The 18,259-nt window shown below is 40.4% G+C and overlaps 1 protein-coding gene and 1 long non-coding RNA gene across 9 annotated transcripts in view; one reads left to right on the top strand and one right to left on the bottom strand.

Moving 5' to 3' along the window:
• The window catches only part of CTPS2 (CTP synthase 2), a 139,137-nt gene that overhangs the window by 61,333 nt on the left and 59,545 nt on the right, over positions 1–18,259 (bottom strand). The window lies entirely within an intron of this gene.
• LOC149874514 (uncharacterized) lies at positions 14,801–18,031 on the top strand. Its single transcript, XR_016439951.1, has 3 exons — positions 14,801–15,034; positions 15,457–15,617; positions 17,773–18,031. It is a non-coding gene; the product is annotated as an uncharacterized LOC149874514 (long non-coding RNA).

Here is an 18,259-nt window from a genome sequence, read left to right as displayed (position 1 = left end):
TCACAAAGCTATTACACATTTTCCAAGTAATATCTTTGTAGCTGGTTTGTGATTTTTATGGTGCCATAAACCCTTTGAAAATGGTCAGTTGCTATTTCTGTAGCTATTAACCAGAAAAATAATCATACCAGAAAAATAACATGTGCCAGGAACCTAAGGATTCTATTCCAAATGGATGGAATTATTTGTCACACTTAGCACATGGGGAGCAGATAGTGATGGAAATCTTTAGGCAAATGATCAATTTAGAGTCTATTCCTGCCTCCATATCCCCGTTACTTAAAAGGGTGCATGCAGGACTGGTTCTGAGGAATTAGTTCATTATTCTGCAGGAGAATGGCTGCAAAAAAATAAATAGATATCCCTTGACCATTCTGTAAATACTGATATCATATAGTGTTTTGAATAAGCCAGGCAATATTTTGTGATATAAGTAGAACAAGCAATGGTTATATTTGTGAAAAATGGTCAGATTCAAAAATATTGGGATTTAACGTGCTAAGCTACAACTCTATCAACAATTATGTAATAACCCCAAATTACTTCAGATAAGATTAAGACAGAAGTGTGACAAGGTCCAAAGAACTGTATCTTCCCCAGTTTAATTTCTTCCCATTTATCAGGACCCTATTTCATACTTACAGTCTATGCATGTTCACACATGCATACACAAATACTGCCACACAAGTGAAATCAGGTATGCTGTAGTACTTAGCACGCTGGTAGTGCTACAGGGTCACCATGCAGAGTGCAACTGGTGTTTCAGTATGGTCAGATAAATTGATAACTTTTTAGGACAAAGCAATCCACATGAAATGTATGCTACAAACAACTGACAGATCACAGTAAATTTGAGCCATTTTCAATAACTAATGGAGCTGGAAGTGTTTGGATGTGGGAAAAGAATGGAAAGTTTGAGTTAATTTGTGCAACCAATATCAATTTTTCTATATATACAACATGATATGACAATCATACTATACAATCTAACAATCCTCAGTTGGTTATACCATTCAAGAGAATCTTCAATACAGACCAATTCAGAAAGGAAGCTGAAAGTATTCATAATTATTCACAACAACATGTAAATGAACATTATAGTTTCACAGTTGTTAGGCGCTGGAAGGGACCATACAAATCATCAGGTCCAGCCCCCTCTGCACTTGGGCAGGAAATACTGCTGGGACCAGATCATGTTGCTCTTCTGACCAAATATCGTAACAATAACAGCCATAAGACATAAATAATAGCTTTAATCTGACAATTATCGGTCCAGTAATTCACAATTAGGTTCACTGCAGATGCCACTCTATCACTCAGGATATTTTTGTACACTATGATACACATGATTACATACAAGCCATGGAAGGGAAACAGATCAACATAAACCCCAAAGCAATTTGCGTTTATATAGAGTCCCCCTTTCCCCCACCATGATCTCAATGCATATTACAAAGGTCACTACTAATGGATGGTGCCCTTACTTACTGTTTTGGCCTTACTGAAGAGGGACAGAACTCACAGGCCCTCATAGAAGAAATGCATCTTTTTAACCCAGAAAAACTACAAAAAATAGCTATATAAATCATTAGTCTTCTGATCAAACTCTCCTGTATGGAGTTTGATCTCTCAGTAGCATGAATTGATCTCTAAGATTTCAGTAAATCCTCCCTCCAAAGTGACTATGCAGATGGTCTTACCATCTATCTAAGGATATCCCATTCTTCTCTATATGTTACCATGAAACTTGTGCAACCCACAACCCCAATTCTCATTTATATGAAGCTTGCAAGTCTGTAAAAATAAAATGGTGAGACTAGCCAATGGTTAAACAGACCCTTTTATTTATAGACATCTAGTCATTTTATAATGGTGGGACATTTCATTACCGCCAATGTACAAATGGGAAAATTAAGTCAGATATAGGTTAATTGATTAGCTAAAGTTATGCAAGAGTTAATACAGCTGAGAACAGAATCCAGAACACTAGCCCTGGACTCTACTTTTAAATCGGCCTCTCTACAATACCTTAAATATCCCTACAGCCTCAATTAGTGGAGTCAAACTCCCACCTAAATATGAATCAGTACAAGCTCAACTAAGTTAGGCTTGATATCAATATCCCTAAATTATCCTTAACAGTTATTCTACATAAAAGGAACACTAAGGTAGACATGACATTCCTGTTTTGTAGGATAGCTTTTTAAAGTTTTCCTCAGATTCACCAATACGCAGATATATTCCAAACTCCTTCATATCTCCTAACCTGATTTTAGGGTCTTTCTCTGTTTCTTGTCTTTTATTTTTATTTTATGGCACAACCATAATATTATAGAGCTATGGATGATGCCTCCCATATCTCTTTTCTATAGTGCACTGGCATTTTCATTTTTTCTTTCTACCTGGAAACTGGATTGCTGTGGGGAAGTACAACTGACCCTGAATCTCTCTGCAGCCAGGCTGGGGACAGTGGCCAGTTACCATTTCAGATTTTCAACTACATAGGTAGGTCTCACTAGATCTTGTAGAGAACTCATCTGTCCCCTCTACATGCAAGTAACAACCTCTCTACAACCTCTTAGGGTGTGATCTCTTGTTAGCCTACAGTATAGCCCATCCCCCCCCCGACAATCAGCCCTTATCCAAAATTCAGTTCAGATTTATATCAGGCAGATCAAACTACAATTACTCATGTTAAAAATCAAAAGTCCCTAACAAACCCCTCATATGGTGTTCTTTAATGGATCTGGACTAATCCCTTATGACAGCTACCTTACTGGACTTCAACAGAGTCACACTTCTTCTTATGCCCTACCCTCAAACATGAAGGCCACAACAGCAGAGCATTGCAAAGGCTTGCAAACACTAAGTGTTCACAGTTGCCTCTTTGCATCAGCACTTTGTCAGCACTAAATTTACCATGTGTTGAGTTTATAGGTGTGTTCTTCCTGTGGAAAATGAGACGTCAAAAAAATCAGACAAGCAACAGGACATCACAAAGGCGAATTTCATAATACTGTGTTCTGCCAACACACCTCCCAGTACTAACTTGTTAGGTCACCAGTTGACACAAACACAGCATGTAAACTGTCATGGGCACTATGAATGTCAGTCATCACAATTCAGCTGAAAATTATCCACATAAAACTGTATGTTCCTAATTTAGGAACTGACAGGGCTTTCCAAACGTCTGGAGTGAGGTTCTACTTTCAAAAGTGGACTGTGAAGCTCCAAATCCATTCTCTCTCTCTCTGTGACACCATACAGAATGCATTCAGTTAAAAGTAAACTGTACTTTTTAAACTGCTAGTCCTGTAAACTTAACTGGCACTTCAAGTTGCCTGGGAAGTGAGGCCCCTTCCTTCTGGCTCGTCATTATCTATAATTGGGCTGTTCAACTTTGGGGCAACTGGGAGCCATGTGCCATGCAGGCCACAGTTCCACAGACCGCGGACCAAGAGGTACAAGAGCACCCCGCTGCCTCCCCACCAAGCTTTCCTCTGCTTATCCCAGTGCGAACAGCCCATCTGTCTCTGTTTCCAGCCATGCATGCTGCTCCCTTCCCTGCTGCAGGCAGCCCAGCTTCTCTGCACTACACATGGTGGGAAAGCCTGAAGTACCCAAATGTCACAGCAAGAGCTACAGTGGGGAGGCAGTAGCAGCCAGGTTGGGAGCTCATGGGCCACCTCCTAACTGTTTGGGAGCTGCAGGCAGTTCACCAGTTGGACAGCTTGTATATATATAATCAAAGTTCTGCTGGCTAAAATAAACTCCCAATAATACCTGCTCAACTCTGAACAACCCCAGGGACTTCAAGGGATATGGAGAGATGTAGCCAATTAACATTTATTAACATGACACTGATGATGCAAAAAAGATAAGGAACCACTTAGCTGCTTCTCAGGTGCCACCAAGAGTAGCAAGCTGATTAAGTGCATTTTCATCCCTGAAGTCAGCTCTAGACACAGAGGGAAAGTAGACACATGGAGAAACAAAGTGCTATTTTTACATATCTACTTTTCAGAGTAGAACAGCAGCAATTACTTTGAGGTGTGTTATGTCATTTATTTCAAGAACGGTTACCCATGTGGTATCCCAAGATCCTATTCTGCCACGGTTTTTTGAATAGGTTTTGAATTCTAGTGCAGACAGATGGAGAAATGCAAATATACACCCTGAGTAAACTTTAATTACTGCTATTTTAAACAGGTTATCCTGAAAAGTTTTAAAGTAACCCTCTGTTACAGATGGAAAGTTCTAAAAGAACAAGATGTAGAAACTTTTGCATAGCTTTAGAATGCAATGGGCACTAAATTGCCTTGCCTGGAAGAAAACACACCTGTTATACAACTTCCACATCTATTTTTAATACTGCCAATGGAGGCACGTTTCAGGCTTCAATGTCCCTGTTAGGATCTTACAGAATTCTTGAGGCTCATATTTTAAGATGAGATCCATGTTACAGTGCCAGGGTGAGATGACTGTTTGAATCCCCCATTCTCAGTCACTCCAGAAACCTCTGTCCCCCAAGTCATAAGCTGGCACCTATGCTTCTCTGTGGATCATTGGGTTCAGAAAATGTATACCAATCATTCTTGCATTTCTCAAAGCCAGACATTAGCTCAGAACCATTTAACCCCAGAGCAGCAGATAGCAACCTTATAAAGCTGCAGACTAGGAAAAAACACAGCTTAGGTCAGAGGCAGGCTACTTAGGTCCGACTGACTCCTGATGCTGAGACTTCTCTCTAGCGCCTGCGCACACCATGTACAAAACTCCCCGGCACCCAAATGCAGCACAGGTAAAGCCCTCAGTGCCCTCAATGCAGGCAAACCCCTTACTGCCAGAGCACCACCAAAGCCCCCTACCACCAACACACTGCCAAATTCCCCAGGTCCACAGGCAGGCCAAAACTGATGGCTGCTTATTGCCAACCCCTGCCTTGAAACAGCATACGGAAGGGAAGAATCAAGTTAAAAAACGGTCTTGCACTTCTTTCATCTTGATTTTCTGGAGGTCTCATACTCAGAGGACATGTGGTTTATACCAAGGTACTTTAATAAACCTTCTTCCTTAAACAGGAGTTTCCTAAACTGACGCCATCCAGTGACTGCCTCACTAATAAAATTAATTCCTGCTGTAGGAGTCCAAAATAGACTTCACACCTGATATGCATTAGAAAGGTATTTAAAGAGGAAGCAAGTGAGGGTTACATCCAAAAGAATAAAGGTCAAGGCAGAAGGCTTTGACTTCTGTGAAACAAACCACCTGTGTAGAGATTAATTCCCCTAATCCCATAATTCTCCTAATCCTTGTGGCTGGTCACCTACAGGAAGGGGAAATTAAAAAAATAGTGAACAAATTACATTCACCGTGATTCAGTTCTTGAAAGGCCTCATTAGCATGAAACACTGTACTAGCTATGTCATTGCCTAGTTATTGGACTGCAGAGATAGCTCTTGTTCCATGGAAGTCTGAAGAATATGAGAGATGAGTTCAAACCTGTTTTCTTTGCTGTCTTATATTTCCTTTTTCTATTGTCACTTTTGTTTTTATTAGCTGTAAGGCATCCCAGCCTATCTAAACTCTGAAAGTGTAGTTGCATGTGCCTGCATCCACAATCACCAGTAAACTCTCTACCGGGAAGATGCCAAAAGCAACATTCCCTAAAATGAAGTAGCTCTAAACATTTTCTTATAAAATCCTTGTAGAGTGATATTTTTACGTGAGTCTAAAGGAATTGCAAACTGTAAACTAGCTATAAACTGTCAGGTGAGAGGTGTGAAAATTCTGCTTATCAAAATATCTTAGTGAAAATAAATCCTAATTAAGTCTGTTCCTGTACCATAGGTGAGGAAGTCACCATATAATACTGACATTCATGAAAGAACTTTAACTGGCCTTGAAATTGTGGTTAAGATTCACATACTTTGATTTCCATATTAAAATACCCAAGTTCTAAAATAGGGGTTTATAACCACATAGAAAACCACTTCTGTGGATTTCTGGTTTAGGATTTATAAAGTTTGACTGTTGTATCAATCCGATGATGTGACAATTGATCATTTAATTCCAATCCAATATTGTTAACAAACTGATTTGATCTGAATTGGCAATTGTGCTGCTTAATTAATCTAGTAAAATAAATGATGAAAACAGAAAGCTTGTGATTTCTGGGAAGGCAGTCCTGAAGGCCAACCGTACCTTGTCATGCATCCACAGATGCATCTCAAGCAGCTCCAAGGAGGTGATCCTCCCCCTCTATGCAGCACTGGTCAGGCCGCAGCTGGAGTACTGCGTCCAGTTCTGGGCGCCACGCTTCAAGAGGGATGTGGACAGCATGGAGAGGGTCCAGAGGAGGGCCACTCGCACGATCAGGGGGCAGCAGTGCAGGCCCTACAAGGAGAGGCTATGGGACCTGAACCTGTTCAGCCTCCACAAGAGAAGGCTGAGTGGGGAGCTAGTGGCCTGTTACAAACTAGTCAGGGGGGATCAGCAGGCATTGGGGGAGTCCCTGTTCCCCCGAGCACCGCCAGGAGTGACCAGGAATAACGGTCACAAGCTGGCAGGGGGCACGTTTACGCTAGATATCAGGAGGCACTACTTCACAGTCAAGGCGGCTAGGATCTGGAACCAACTTCCAAGTGAAGTGGTGCTGGCTCCTACCCTGGGGGTCTTTAAGAGGAGGTTAGATGAACATCTTGCTGGGGTCGTTTGACTCCAGTATTATTTCCTGCCATGGCAGGGGGTCGGACTAGATGATCTACTCAGGTCCCTTCCGACCCTACCAACTATGAAACTATGGAACTGTTAATTTCATTTTATTTCTGTGCAATGTCTTTAATAACATGCATAAGTAGTCTACAGAGTCATTACTATGGACCCTGTGGACTATTCTACAGCATTTTCTAAGTCTTTGTCCTCCTTAGTCATCACCTGGCTGGCTCACATTAATTCATGTTAGTAATTCAGATCATTGAGGTTCTCCTCTAACACCTTTGGGTGCTTGTCACTCAGGTAAAACAGAAAAATAGATATGAAAGCGAACAGAAGTGCTTGCCTCATCTCTCACATCCAACAACCCTGTCTGTTAACACTGATATTTACTGAGCTGTAGAAAAGAAAGATTTTGATAATTACCCAGAGGATTATTGGAGAATGCTCAGCTCCCAGGTTGATACTTGTTGCTTTAGCCTGTTCACTTACCACTAACATCTGACGGAAGCAAAAAAAATCCAGAAGGCACAAGAGATAGTTGCTGTTTTTTCAGCTAGGCAAGGCATTTTCTCTGACAGCACGTTAGGACTGAAGGCTAAATTGGAGGGATCTGCTTATACTTCTGAAAGAGCTGGCTATTATCCTCTGGATTCAGAACAGTTCTGGCCTTTGATGCTTATTGAAGGTGCAGGTGGATCGCAGTTCTGTCCCAGCCTCAGACCTCATTGTCACCGCTGCAAAATCCCGGCCTCAAAACAACTCCCCACCCAAACACGCGCTCTGCTAGGGCTGCTGGGGCCAGTCTCCATGGAAACCTGGGCCGCACGCTGTCTCCATGGAAACCAGCAGCAGCAATGCCGGCAGGGACTGCTGGGAAATGGAGCCTGCTGCAGGCCCAACTCAGCCCCTGGACCAGACTTTGCCCATCCCTAGTTTAGCTGGTATCAGGGGCATAACCAAGATGTAAAATACAGTAGTATCCTAATCATCAATATCAATGTAACATTACCTATAACTGTACCAATCCTGACCCAGAAGCAAAATCTCATTATTCTGTACCTTCCAGTATTGATCTGTGACTTTGCACATTACTGAAATGCAGATTAATAAGGCTCTTCAGTATCTACTTTACATGGGTAATACGCTTGTAGGAGCTATACTCAAAATCATCTGAAAATAAAGGGAATTAGACTTCTAACATTTAGCCTAATTGTAAAGAGCAGATGTGTGTAAATGGGGGATGGAGGGTAATAATTTTACTGTAGTACTGCATGACTACAGTAAGTTCAGAACTGTACTAAGTTCAGAAAGCACCATGGGAAAGCTCCCCTCCCCCACTTTTATATTCATGCTCTTGCCCAAAACTGTGCTTCCTGGTATGTGTGCATACTCATCTGGGAGAGTTTCCGAGGTGGAATACCCTAAATATCGAAGCAGCTAATAATATGCGTACAGTTCATTTGGCAAAAACATCACAATGTGGAGTCTTCCATCAGCAATGTGTTTTACTGAATTGTTCGTGCACCCCCACTCCCGCCCCAGATGCCACACCTGATTCTGTGAGGGCAACACCTTATACATACCATAAGGTATGTGTCACAGCTTAATGAGGGAGTGCCTGAAAGAAACCACACCTGTCAATTAGAACAGTCAACCTCTAATCAGCAACTTCCATTCCTAATGCAAGATGCAAAAAGCCTTCTCACATGCACACACCATGTCGGCAGACATTTTCCAGACACTAGCCATTGCAACAACAGGACCACATCACCAGTGAAATCTGGGTGCTCTACTTATGGATTAAATGGAACAAACCTTCCTTGCCTCCCATCAATCCCAAATCCAAGAGTGATGCCAGTTCTCCTCAATGGCACAACTCTTAAGTGAGTTCCATACTCATTCAACAATTATTTGATAATTTTAATCCAATCTGCTACTTTTGTGAATGCTTCCTATTCTCCCTCCTCTCCTTCCTCCCCACTTTGTTTTGTACTTGTTCCTGCCTGATCGCCCATACAGAACATAAGGGCACTGACAGAGGTAGTGACTTTATCTAATACCTTCCATTTGCATCTGTGAGTTAATTTCCCACATCCAACAACATCTATCTTGAAAACAGCCAAAGGAACCTAGCTGCTTATTTGTGTACTCAAATCTCTAATCCTTTGCCTCCCTTGTGCAGAGCTCTACATCCTAAAGGCTTCTGGACCTGGAAACACAAGATCCATCCAAACAACCCTTTATCTTTGTGTGCACTGCACACCAGACAGTTACATCATTGTAGAAAATGGCACAGTACTTGGGATGTCTGGGAATGCAAATGGTCAAAACAGCAGCATCTATATCATGCTCTCACCCAACTCTCCACTCTTCACACACTCACCACAAAGGTACTGAACAGTGACCGGTGCCAGCCAGAGCAAAAGGCACACCAGCACAGCTTTTATTCCAACTTCTGATTATCTTCATCCTCACAATATACAGTTCATAATTTGATAGTATATTCTGTGACAAGTTCCAAAGTCATGCTATATTCTTGCTATTCACTAGCTACTGCAAGAATGTTTTGAGCAGAGCAAATCTAAAGATTTTTCTAGTTGGGACTAGGGATTTACCTTCCCCATTGCTGACTTACTCATCAAAATGTCAAGTTTATTAAAAAAATATCCTGTATATTAGAGACAGATACTGCCATGTTCTCTACACAGTCTGGAATACCTGAACTGCTGTATCACTCAGTTTCATAGTTAATAGGATCGGAAGGGACCTGAGCAGATCATCAAGTCCGACCCCCTGCTGTGGGCAGGAAAGGATGCTGGGGTCAAACAACCCCGGCAAGGTGATTATCTAGCCTCCTTTTGAAGACCCCCAGGGTAGCAACGAGGACCACTTCCCTTGAAAGTTGGTTCCAGATCCTAGCCGCCCTGACTGTGAAGTAGAGCCTCCTGATGTCCAGCCTGAACCTACTCTCTATCAACTTAGGGCCATTATTCCTAGTTACTCCTGGCAGTGCTCAGGGGAACAGGGCCTTTCCCATTCCCCGATGGTCCCCCTTGGTAAGTTGATAGATGGCCACCAGCCACAGGCTTCTCTCAGCCTTATCTTGTGGAGGTTGAACAGGTTCAGGTCCCGTAGCCTCTCCTCATAGGGCCTGTCCTGCTGCTCCCTGACTACGCAAGTGGCCCTCCTCTGGACCCTCTCAATGCTGTCCACATCCCTCCTGAAGTGCAGTGCCCAGAACTGGACTCAGTACTCCAACTGCAGCCTGACCAGCATTGTATTGAGGGGGAGGATTACCTCCTTGGACCTGCCTGAGATGCATCTGTGGATACATGACAAGGTGTGGTTAGTCTTACTGACCGCATCCTCATATTGGCGGCCCATGTTTATCTTGGAATCAATATTGACTCCAAGATACTTTTCTGCCTCTGCACTGATGAGAAGGGAGTTCCCCAGCCTGTAGGTATGGTGCTGGTTCTTCCTCCCCAGGTACCTTGCACTTGTCAGTATTGAATCCCATCCTACTCTCATCCACCCACCCTTAAAACCTGTCCAGATCTAGTTGTAGCCTGTCTCTTCCTTCTAATGTGGCCACTTCGCCGCACATCTTAGTGTCACCTGCGAACTTGAACAAGGTGCATTTCACCCCCACATCCAAGTCACTGATGAAGATGTTGAACAGTGCAGGCCTGAGGAGCAAGCCCACTGCCCACATGCCTCCAAGTCAAAAATGACCCGTACACCACCACTCTCTGGGCGCGGCCCTCCAGCCAATTTGCAGCCCATCTGACTGTATAGGTATCAACACCACAGTTGCCTCATTTTTTAATGAGAATGGGGTAAGAGACAGTATTGAAGGCCTTCCTAAAGTCCAGAAAGACTACATCCACCATGACACCTGTGTCCAAGGATTTTGTGACCTGGTCGTAGAAAGCAACCAGTCCATCTATCCCACCAAAATAACAGAACACCTCCTTAGCTATAAGTGACTAGGTCCTTTATACTCTGAAAGTTACTGAATATGACCAAGCTGCTCACGATGGAATAAAATGAATGAATGTTAAACACAAAACAACAACAAAAACCCTAGAGATCTCCACAAACATATCTTCAAATTCTTAATCAAATGTACTTACAAGTTTTCCAAAGCTGCAGTCAAGGTCTGACAGTGGCTCTGGTAACTGAGATAATTTTTACTTAGCTGGTTGGATGCTGATAATTGGGCAACAATGGCTGCAAGGAGTTCAGAGCAGGCTACAAAGTCTGCTGGAGAAGCTGAGGAAATACTTGGAGATGGGGTTAGTCTGCACAAGGCTTCTATGCTGTTGCCATCAGCACCAAAGCTGCAGTCCACTTTTGACAGATGTGTAGACATAACCCGCGTTTCCTCAATTTTTGTATTTGTTATCTGCAAATAGTTTAGAAATAAGTTTCCTGGGGATCACTGACAAAAACATCCAATTTAAAATTAATTTTTAATCTGCATACAGGTAAGTCTGGAAAGTGGATGAGGCTTGTAGTAATTGCAGGGACATCTGTGTGAACTTTGTATGCATCTCCAAATCAACTACAAGTATATCACAAACCCAGCTCTTTTGTAGTCTTGTTTCCACACTACAACGTCCCCACCATATAGATATGTAGACACCACGGACCTTGCTAGCATGGTTTATGGGCCACAAAGCAGTCTGAACAAGCTAATAAAATGCAGATATACCAGCATCCTTAATCTCCCATGCATCACACATGGGTTGCAAATATCACAACTGGGTTGGAACAGCTGCCTCCATGTGGGAGGTCAGTTTGTTCAGGTATATGAGTAAAGATTTGATACTAAGTACTATTTTTCATTACTATTGACCCAAATTTTATAGTAATACATGATTTATTAAAAAGCAACTGAGATACACATTTCTGTGCTCTTGTTTCATAACAGTGATCTCTGGATCAGGATATTGAACCAAGTTTCTTAACTGCTAGGCTCCCTATTGCCAATGCCTGAGTTGTTGTGGAAAGATAAAGTCTGTGCCTACCTTAGTTTTTCAGTCATATTCCATGGGGTAATTCTGCAGCTAAAGAAAGTAATTTCAGACCTTGGAGAACCAGACCTATGCTTGGTTCTGAGGCATCCTGCGTGATGGCAGGTGAGTTCTTAGAAAAGGAGTGTTGTCTGGTAGCAAAGGGTCAGGAGTGAAAGTTGCAAGACCTGAGTTCTACTCCTAGCTCTGTGCAACTGTTTTGGCACATCTGTTACACGATGAAGAATGGTCTTGGGGTTAAGACACCAAACTGATCTTAAGTTATACTTTAGGTTTACTCTCAAGCTTTATGTAATTTTCTTATGGTCAAACAGGAATAATCTGTCAGTGCAACAGTTTTCCATTTGTAAAATATACTTCTGTTCTCCCACCCTGTGTCTGCCTTGTCTGTTTAGTGAATTCTGTGGCCCATGACTGTTTTCTACAATATGTATATACTGTCCTTAGCCTTACAAGCCTGATGCTGGTTGTGACCTTTAAACATAACATAAACTCTTTGATTAGGTTGTGTCTTAAGTTTGTATGCCTTGTACACAACTTTAGTCTTTAACAACTAATTTTTGACTAACACTGATGCAACAATGAGGAAAAAAAAAACATACAAATCTTAACTTCCAAAACAATTCAGAAAATGCTTGCTCTCTCTCCAACGCTTTTGGGCTGTAAAACCCAATTCCAGTAAAAAAAAAATAACTACTATAAATCCACTCTAAACCTACTTGTCATGTTGTTCTTGTAGTAAACCTGCTCCCCACAGATACAATCTTATGTAGCTAATCACCTGTCCACTTGGCACTACAAGGGACCCACTAGGCTGTAATCCCCCAAAGACCTACACATATGTTTTTAACTTTCTGTACGTGAGAAGTCACACTTGAAGTCAGTGGGCCTATTCATAAGAGTAATGTTCAGAGTTTATGCAAGTCACAGAAGTGAGATCTCAAAGGTTTCAAGAGACAAACAAATTATACTACGTTATGCCACACAAAACACTACATGAAAAAGAGTGCAAAGCTGAACATTTAAAACTTAGGAACCTGCAAAATCAAGTTTGACTGTACAACCTCCATTCAGTCTCCTTACACACAGGCACTATGATTTTGTATTAGTTCTTTTCTCAAATACTAAACACTTTGCTGTTTAAAAATGTTATTAGTGTTATATTTTAATAAAGAGAGAAAAGTGACCTGTTTGAGAATCTTGGGCTGCTTCTTCATTCACTCTCATAATTAACAGGAATATTACTTTTGGATATAAAACCTTAGCCCAAAGGTAATTTTTAGCAGAGGGAAGAGACAGAAATTAAATAAAACCTGATTGTGCTTTATTTAATTTATATGACCATGAAAAAAATGTGTCCCTAAAAAAAAGCCCCAAACGCCTAGTTTTCTGTCCTGGGATTCCTCAAAACAGTTCAAGTTTAGAACTTGCAAGGCAGCTAGATCTTCAAGAAGAACCTTTGGTGCACATGTGATAGACTACATGCTTTATTGTGATATTTATAATAACTGTATTCACATTGCTGTTATAATACTGTATGACTCAGGTTACCACCTTAGTCTGCACGCAGAGAAGTAAGGGTAAAAAGCTAGGGCTGGCTACAGGAAAGTTGAAATGTACCATCAGCATCAGCAGTCTTGAGTGGCTGTGTTGGCATATCAACAAAGGTGAAATGGCCGACACCAAGGAGGCATCCAGCGGAGATAAATGTGACAAAAAGGAGGGCAGGTTACAAAAAGCAGTCTGGTAGGTCTGGGGCCAAAACAGTCTGAGGGACACAGAAGATGGAAAAGCTCTGAGGAACTAGAAAAGACTGGAAGGGAACAGTATGTTTGGGGGTGCTCAGAGCTGTGCACCTGGATTGGGGACAAAAGGACTACTTAACCCCTTCAGAGGGGACAGAGAACGTTTGGCTGGGTGGCCTTTGCTGCAATAAACGTCTTAACTTGAAAAAACTGTGCTGCTTGAAACTATGGGTTGCACTGACATGGGTCAGCAACCAGTTCCACTCCTGAGGTTAAGTCCCTGGGTCAGGGCCACAAAGAACCAAGGAGAGTGAGGGACTACAAGGCTGGGGCCTCATAGTGGAAAGGAGCTCAGTCCCCCCCATTCTGGAACCCAAGCCTAACCTGGCTTCAAGGGGTACTCTCAGAGACCAGACAAGGTTCTAGCAGTCTTGAGCAAGCATCCCCTTGGAAAGAAATCCTCAACAGAACATAAACATATTTTATTCACAAATAAAGAAAGGTATTGGAGATGCATATTAGCATGGCGGGATTGGAATCCTAGCTCTCCATGCCAAGACCAGTACCCCCTGAGCCTGTCTCACAGCCTCTCAATCTCAGGTACACCAGGGAAAGCTATGACCACTATAGTACTGCTACAGGTAGTCACTGAAACAAAGCAGAGTTTTTAAGTTGGAACCTGCTGTGTCTCTCACTGGGGGGAAAAGCAGAGGGTAGAAATAGAAGATGAGTATTGTTCTATTATCTTCAGGGAAGACAACAGAGCTCATTAATCAGTTTGAGATGTGGGGAAGTACCAGGAAAGCCAATCTATATGGAGTTATAATGAACTGATAAGCAGCATACTGGCTTTCAGTACCTTATTTATTTTTCTTCTTAAACTTTTTATATATATATATATATAGAGATACAATCCTATCTGTGTACTCTAAAGAACCATCAATACAAAATAAAATAAAAAATAATAAAAATCAGATATGTATTGCTGACAGAGAGCTTTTTACACTGTGCTGTGGGTGTTAACTATCTTCTCCAAAACCTGTACTTCTACATCTCATCTACACTTTGCTAGCTCAGGAGAAAGAATGCATTTTATAGAAAAAAAAATGTTGCATGCTAAGGGTTGGAAACAAAAATGTTTGCTACATATTCACACTCATAATCACACTCTCCCTCTTGCAAGCCTTCTTTAGACTGGGTGCAGCAAATTAACAAACACATTTCAGGGGGGAAGGGGGAGGGCAATCCTGCACAGAAAAGCCTATAGGAACTAGAAAACTTGGATAAAACAGGTGAACATGGGTTTATGATACAGCTTTGGTGTACAATTGTTTTAATTTAGTCTTTTGTCAAAGTATCGAGCAGCACCTCCCATTACTGGAGCATTAAAATTAAGGTATTGTTTTAATGACTAGAGAAGCATTCCACAATCAGGGTTGAGTCAGAGCCTGAAAGGACTATAAAGGCTAGCCCCAGCCCCACAGTTCTCACTTCTGCTGGGTTATTTTAGTTGTTCTGGATTTTGTGACTTGGGTAAGTATAATATAAATATTATGCAATTAAAATCTTTTATGTTAATTTAGCATGTTCTTCTCAAAGTGGATTGTAGCTGTATATATAGAAAAGAAAAAGCCCTTTACCTGTGTGATGGCAGGTAAGTATTACCTATTCAGTGCTATCCAGCTTAGTAGAGGTAATTACCAGCCAGCTGCAAAAAATATCAAAAACCTACATTTCTACAAGCTATTTCAGCTGTATGAGGAGTCTAATATTTTTAGGTGTTGATAACTGCTTTGCTAATATAATAATTTTTAATTCATAAGTAAACATCTTTTATACCTTACCAACTACTTCCCCACTGAACTCTTAATATGTGGAATGAAATAGATCACAGATTTTTCCCCTTCATATATTCAAATAGAAGGTCTTATGGTTTGTATGCTTTATTTTCACAGATATTCTTTAATAATATTCATATAGAAATATGGAAAACTTGGTCAAAGACAATCTTTTAAAATATTTCACCGAGTATGCTTTGAAGGAGGGTAGTATGAGCACACTGTCCATTGGTGGATTAAAAAGCTTGCTTCAAAATCAATTTGCAGAATATCTGAAGGTAAGTGTGCTCCCAATATTATCAGCTGTGCTCCATATGTAGTAGGTGAGAAAATGTTCACAGAGGTCAGGATTCTGTAAGCACCCTGTTATATTCCAATGGAATCTCATTGTGTTCAGCAATAATCATTACCTAAAGGTCACATCCATGAGCAATTACAGGCATACCTCGTTTTATTGCACTTCGCAGATATTGTGTTTTTTACAAATTGAAAGTTTGTGGCAACCCTGCGTCGAGCAAGTCGATCGACGCCATTTTTCCATCGGTTAGCATTTTTTAGCGATAAAGTATTTTTTAATTAAGGTATGTACATTTTTTTTTAGACATAATGCTATTGCACACTTAACAGACTACAGTATAGTGTAAACATAACTTTTATATGCACTGGGAAACCAAAAAATTCATGTGACTCACTTTATTGCGATATTCGCTTTATTGCGGTAGTCTGGAACCAAACCCGCAATATCTCCGAGGTATGCCTGTATTTCCAATGTAAGCAAGAAGCTCACCCCACCAGACTATAAATGAGAAAACCTCTTTATGTAATTTATAAGATTTTCTGTAGGAAAATGACACATCTGGATTCAAGGAGACATTATCAATTTCAGCTGGAGAAATGTCTACATAACACCATTGGAAGATTTCAAGTTTGGAGAAATGACTGGCACTGGATTCTGATTTCAGTACAACTCTATATAGTTTTCTTTGGTGGACAAAAAACTATTAGCTATTTCTGGGTGTGTGAATCAGTGTCTGCAAAGGCCTGAATTCACCTCTGTGGAAATCTCAGTACTCTATGAACAAGAGTACAGTTTGGCTGGACTCACTAAAATAGGTTATTTAGAAAAAAATATTTTACAATTTCTGGTAGAAACAATTTTGCTTAAAGAAAATCTCATAAGACACACAAAAGTATTTCCTTTCAAACAGCAACCACTACATTTAGTTGTAATTTATTTTAATATTAAAGTGAATAGGCAATGCATGACTGAAAGTCCAAAAGGATGCTTTATTACTGAAGCATTTTGATATTATTTGTACCTGATTCAGCACTGGAGAAAAATATATCTAGATTTACCTGATCATTTTTTGTTTTACCAAAGTCTGATTGATGTTTTCTATTTGCAATTTAGATATTCATTATTTTCTAGCATTTGCTATTTGCAGAAATGTGCAAGTTGGTTGATACTGAAATAGATGGATATTAAGTGAAAGAGAGTATAATACAACATGTACTTTATTTTCTACTCCAATGCAAGTGAAAAGATCAACAGGAAGGTTTACATCACTATCACAATGAGGTTTATATTATTTCATAAACTTGTCTAATACCCAAGAATGATTTCAGAATACTCTTTACACTAAAACACCACACGCACTTTCATTACACATTGAACTGAAAGGTGTTGGTGCTTTTAGTGAAATTTAATAAGCTGGAAGTTTTGCAACCAAAGGACAGATGCAGTAATCTACAAACAGGAAAACTAAGCTCTCTCAGTGCCTAATGTGAAGTCCACTGAAGTAAATGGGAGCTTTTCAACTGATATCAGGAAGCTTTGGGTCAGATCCTCACAAATCATTATATAGTATATGCTTCACTTCTGATGGTGACTTCTGTAGCTCAGCAAGCTTGCGAGCTGCTTTTTCACCCATTTGTTCTCATTTCCATGATATAATTAGGACTAAATTTATCTATGTCATACAAAACCTACTCACAAAGAAGCCTTAGTGAAACAGTTGGTTTGAAAATCTTGTGCATGTTTGTTTGCAATAGTTCCTCTAGCTCTTCCAGGTGGGGATATTCGAATAGTAGGACATAGAATTTTAACTGTTTCATAGGGCTGCTCTTATTTTCTTATAGTAGCATTCATAACTACAGGGCCAGGAAATCAAAAGTTTATTTATGGATCATGCTGTTCAAAGTACTGATATGTCTTTGTTCCTAACATGAGCAGTTTGTGGAGCTCTAGTTTAGTCAGTAAAATAATGCCCCTTTGCTGACAGATACCATGTTAGCAGCAACATCTTCCTAGTAATGTTAATTTAGAGCTTGCTTTGTAGAAATATTTCTTATCAAGTAGCTTCTGTAAGCAATTTATTTTTTTTTTTTTTACTTATTTTCTTTCTTTCATTTCTTTTCTTATTAAAATAACAGGGGGCATTCTCTCTTGATAATATAATTAAATCATTTGACACAAATAAAGATGGCAAAGTCACCTTTGACGAATTTGTGGCCCTTATAACAAGGATAACTACTTCAGGCCACTGAGGCATCAGCAAGTAAGAGGAAGACAATCATATACCACCAAAAGGAGCAGACAAAAAACCCGGAGTTCTTACAAAGTATCTATATTTAAAACCACAGATCTACTTCTTGTGATAACTAACCATCAAAAAATAAAGATTTCTTTACCATAAAAAGGATCGGTTACCTTGCCCTTTATTGTTTGCATATTGAGTATTAAAGTTCTTTAGCAAGTCAGAATTCCCAGTTAGGTCAAAATTAATGTACTTTAAAAATTTTATATTACAAAAACATTTTGTGAAAAACTGGCTTTCTACAGATCAGATTTTATGTGAGGTAGTATCTTGACTTGAAAAACAATCTAAATCCAAGTTCTTGGAAAACATGTGTAGCGACC

This window comes from Crocodylus siamensis, chromosome 1 (genome assembly GCF_052110815.1).
Source record: "Crocodylus siamensis isolate JL-2025a chromosome 1, ASM5211081v1, whole genome shotgun sequence".
NCBI lineage: Eukaryota > Metazoa > Chordata > Crocodylia > Crocodylidae > Crocodylus > Crocodylus siamensis.
This window is presented reverse-complemented; position numbering and strand designations above follow the sequence as displayed.